Source organism: Octodon degus, unplaced genomic scaffold (assembly GCF_000260255.1).
Source record: "Octodon degus isolate 3935 unplaced genomic scaffold, OctDeg1.0 scaffold00326, whole genome shotgun sequence".
NCBI lineage: Eukaryota > Metazoa > Chordata > Mammalia > Rodentia > Octodontidae > Octodon > Octodon degus.
Genome location: NW_004524902.1, coordinates 695,233 through 700,169, shown reverse-complemented (window position 1 = coordinate 700,169; position 4,937 = coordinate 695,233). Strand labels below are relative to the sequence as shown.

Sequence of the window (4,937 nt, the reverse complement as noted above, 5' to 3'; positions counted from 1 at the left end):
AAAAAAAAAAAAAAAAAAAGGCACATCCCCTACTAAAAGAATGAATTGTTTTGCATTTTTAGTTTTAAAGATATCTGTATACACGTATTTGTTTATTATACTACTGACATCCATGTGAACTACCAACTTCCTGCTTGCAAATGGTTAGTGGGAGATCTAACCTCAAGAATAAGATGGGACCATGCACAATATTCCATTTCTTTAGCTAGTACTTCATAGTTTCCCTGCTAGTCCAAAATATTTATGATTTTAAAATGAATATTTTTCTTTCAAGAAAATTTAGTCTTTCCAAATTTCAATATAAACACATCAATAGTGAAACTGAATACATAGATATGGGCAAAGACTTTTTTGCCAACAAACCATACTGTTCCTCAAACAAAAGGTAAATATCTAGGATACATAAAAATTTCAAAACAATAGCCCCCATATTTAGATGCCAAATTAAAATTGAGCCTATAGGCTGAGGAGATAGCTCAGTAGAATTTGTGCTTGCCTCTAAAACACAAGGACCTAAGTTCAATCCCTGGTATCCCTCCCCCCAAAAAACAAAACAAAACAAAACAAAACAAAACAAAACAAAACAAAAAAAACCTTGAGCATATGAAATGAATAGACACTAATTAGATGAAAAAATAAAAATGGTCAATGAATCTGCAAAAAAATGTTCAACATTTCTTGCTTTTGGTGATACACAAATTAAAACAACTCTGAGATTCCATCTCACTCCAGAAAGAAAGGCTCTTATCAAGAAACAAATGGAAAATGAATCTGTTGAGGCTATGGTCAGAAAGGAACCCATTTCCAACTATTTAATATATTAATTATTGTATTATTTTCTTTTTCTGCTTTGTGTTAATTTGTGCTCTAATCTTTATAATTTCCTACCTTATTTGGCTTGACTTGCTCTTCTTTTTCTAGAAGCTGTAGGTGCCATGTTAGGGTGTTTATTTGTTCTCATTCTGTTTTCCTAATGTGAGAATTCACTGCTTGAAATTCATCTTAAGACTGCTTTCATTGTAACCCACGCATTCTGGTAACTTGTGTTTTAATTTTAGTTTGATTGAACATATCATTTAATTTTTCTTTAATTTCATCTGTGGCCCATTTATTGTTTAGGAGGGTGGTATTTAATTCCCCTCCCTCCAGCTTTTTTTTGGAGTTTTGGCACTCTCTTGTGTTATTAATTTCCAGTGTCATTGCACTATGGTCAGATACTATGCATGTAATAATTTCAGTACCTGTGCATTTACTTAAGTATGTTCTATGGACGAATATTTAGTCTGTTTTAGAAAATTTCTCATGTGCTGCTGCAAAGAATGTGTATTCAGATATTGTTATGTAGAACACTTTGTAAACCTCTAAAGGGTCCTTTTGTTCAAAGGTTTGTTCCAGTCAAGCTACCTCTGTGCTAACGTTTTGCCTAATTGACCTATCTCTTTGAGATAATAGGGTTTGAAGGTACCTTGTTAAGGTCATATTACTGGTTATTAGTTGTTTTTTTCTAAAATCCATTAGCATTTGTCTTATTTAGTTAGTTGATCCCATATTTAGTGCTTATATATTTTTGATTGCTATTTCTTCCTCTTGAAGTCTTCCCTAATAAGTGTGTAGTGACCTTCTTTGTCTCATTTCATCATTCTTGGTTTAAAGTTCACATTTTCTGAGAACAAAATAGCTACCCATGCTTTTTTTTTGAGTTTCAGGCACATGGAGTACTTTTTCTTTCTTTTGTCTTTCAGTCTATGAGTTAAGTGCTTCTTGTATGTAGCATAATATTGAAATTTGTTTCTTGATCCACTCTGCAAATCTATATTTTTATTTTTTTTAAAAATGTATTTGATTTTTACAGGGTTTCACTATGCAGCTTGGGCTCATAGTGATCCTCTTGTTTTCAAACTCCCCAGCTTTGGGATTACAGGTGCAGGCCACTAAGTCTGGAATCTGTGACCAGTTCAGTCCATCCTGGGAGTGATGTTGATGCAGCCTCTGATATGGATCAAACCTTGGTCCTTGCACTTGCCTAAGCTTGCCTAAGCAGATGCTTTAGTCTGTTGAGATTTCTGTCCAGCCCCTGTCTATTTCTTTTAATTGGTGAATCGAGGTTCTTTATGTTGGTGGTTATAATTAATTTGTATTGTCTTATTTTGCCATGTTATTTTTCTGCTTTTGATTCTCTACTTTTCCATTTTTAATTGATTGCCCTGCCTCGTGGTTTCTTTCTGTTGTTGTTCTTCAAGTTGTGGTCATTTTAATCTCTTTCTAGAATATCCCTCAGTTCTCTTTGTAAGGTTGGTTTGCTGGTCATGCATGCCTTTAGTTGTTGTTTTTCATGGAAATATTTTATGTCTCCATTAAGTTTAGAAGACAGTTTTACGGGGTACATCAATCTTGGGTGCAAGTTATTCTCTTTCAAGACTTGAAATACTTCATTCCAAGCTCTTCTTAACTTGATTTTTGTGTCAAGAAATTTTCTATGATTTTGATGGGCTTTCTTTTACTGTAATCTGTTTCTTATTTCTAACAGCATTTAATATGTTGTTCTTATGGTGAATTTCTGGGATCTTATTATATCTGGGTGTAGATTTATTTTGGTTGATGTTACTTGGATTTCTATATGCCTCACTTATTTGAAGGTCAGATTCTTTTCCAGGGTGCTTGGAAAATTTTGTGCTATTCTGCAAAGAGTCTTGGTAAGCCATTTATGTTGATTCCTTTTTACTTGTTTAGTGACAGTCTTTTATTTTTCCTCTTGTAGCTGTGAATTACTATTTCATGGTTCCTTGTTATTTTTAAGAGACCTCTCATTTCCTGGTTACTAGCTACAGTGATGTCTTCAAGGTCTGAAAGTCTGTATTCCGTTTCATTTGAATGGTTTTGCCAGCTTTTAATGGGATTTTTAATTTTCCTGGATATCTCTTAGTGAATGTTTCATGTACTCTAATTCTTTCCTGTGTTGTTCATTCAATTTTTTCATGATTTTCATATGCTCCCCTATGCTTTTATCTTTGTCTTCTTTATATATGTTCAACAATTCTTTCATGTGGCCAGTGAGATTGCTCAGCGTTCTAAGCTCCTGCTTATGCAAGCTTAGGCAAACACAAATACCAAGGCTGACATGGCATGTGGCTTGATCCTCAGTACCACATGTCTTGCTAGCCCAGCCCACAAGGTGGGCTGAGTCAGCCACACAAAAAAAAGCCAATTAAAACACACACACACACACACACACACAATTTTTTCATTATGATTATTTTTCTGAGAGATTATTTATGATATGTTTTCCTCTATTGCCTCCAGGAGTTGTTTCTTTATTCAGTTGTTATCATTTCAGATATTTTAAGTGTGTGACTTCCGTTTTTTTCTATTTTGATGTCTCCTAGACTTGTTCTGGGTGTTTATGATTCTTGAGATTGTATTTTCCTCCTTCATCTTGTGATTTTCTATTTCATAAATTGCTCTTTATTTTGATTTCTGTGATAATCTTTGTGAAATTTGACGGTAGAGAGCCAAATCACAAGACTAATCTAAAAGTAAACTTAGTTCTTTGGAAATATCTTCTGTGTATTGGAGATTATTTGTTTGTATTTATCCTGCTTTCTCAAATAATTGGGAGTGGGTTTTGTTTGGTACTTCCCTCCATCTTTAGGCGTAGGGTTGTGGTGAGATTACCCCAGTGCTTTCCAATATTTTCACTCAATGGGAAACAAGTGATTAAAAGAGATATAACATCCTAGCTACTTTAGTACAATTAGCAATGACAATAACATCAAGAGAAATTTAGAAATTGATAAACTTTGGTAACTATTGATTTTGTACTTCAGTCCACAAGACCAAAGTCAATAATTATGTAACGTTAGTTCAATGAGAAGAAAGTTTTAGTGTTTAGACAAGATATCATGTCTGCATCTTGTGCTATGAATAACTACTACAAAGACAACTACATGCAATATATTAATTACTGTAACTGTCCTACTAACCTGTTTTGAAACTATTTCATTGGTACTTCTTTCTCAATAAAATTAATAACAAATAGTTGTACAACTGAACAAATCATAAGTTGGAAGTTTGTATGCAAAGTGCTTCCCCTTTTCAGAGTGGATCTACCCTGTGTTTCTTGGGCTAGGTCAGTTTCTAGGTTCCAAGTTATAGTGTATAGCTAACTGGTGGTCAATTTCTTACACCTAGATGAATTGAACTAGCATGGTTCTAGATGTGGGGGATATATATGAACATTGTTATTAGGAGCATGAAAATCAGGACAAGAGAAGCTTCCAAAAACACTGTTACGGATGGTGTTTGGAGAAGCTCTTGGAGATGTTGGAAGTTTCTAGTTCTCTTGAGCTCTTCTGATGGAGGACTTTGTCATTCTGGCTTTCCCAATAAACGTTGGAGAAGCTTTTTTCTTCATCTTGTGCATTGCTTTCTAGCTCAAGAGGGGAAGGTGCTGCCCTGCTTAGCCCCATGGAGAAGTTTGTTGCATTGGCTTTCCTGAAGGGAAAAGCCTCAGTTTTCTGCATCTTTGGAGGAGCTCAGAACACCACTGTTTCTCAGGATGTCTGTGGTACTTTCAGGGGAGCTCTGGTGCTGCTTTGAGTGTTGCTTCCTAGCTCCAGTTGAGATCCCTCAGACTGCTAGCACAGGTCCTTCATCTCACTGGCATAGATTTTCTAGCTTCCACCACTGACCCTTGGGCCTTTTCAGCACAGATCTGTGAAACAGACCTGGATAAGACTTCATCGTGGTCTCTAGGCCTCCAGTTGGACTTCTGAGAGGCGTTGTTACAATCTCTAGGTTTTCATCTGGACTCATGCATGCAGGACTCATACAGTCCTTAGATTCTTTAGTATTTCATGTGTGAATAGATTTCCTCCACTTGTATATTATTCCTGGATGATTTCTTACTAATATTATCAAACCTGTCCTTTAATATATTG

General features: G+C 35.2%; 1 pseudogene; it reads right to left on the bottom strand.

Annotated features, from left to right (window-relative positions):
- Positions 1-4,466, bottom strand: part of LOC101584030 — a 20,729-nt pseudogene extending 16,263 nt beyond the window's left edge.
- Positions 4,467-4,937: the final 471 nt, after the last annotated feature.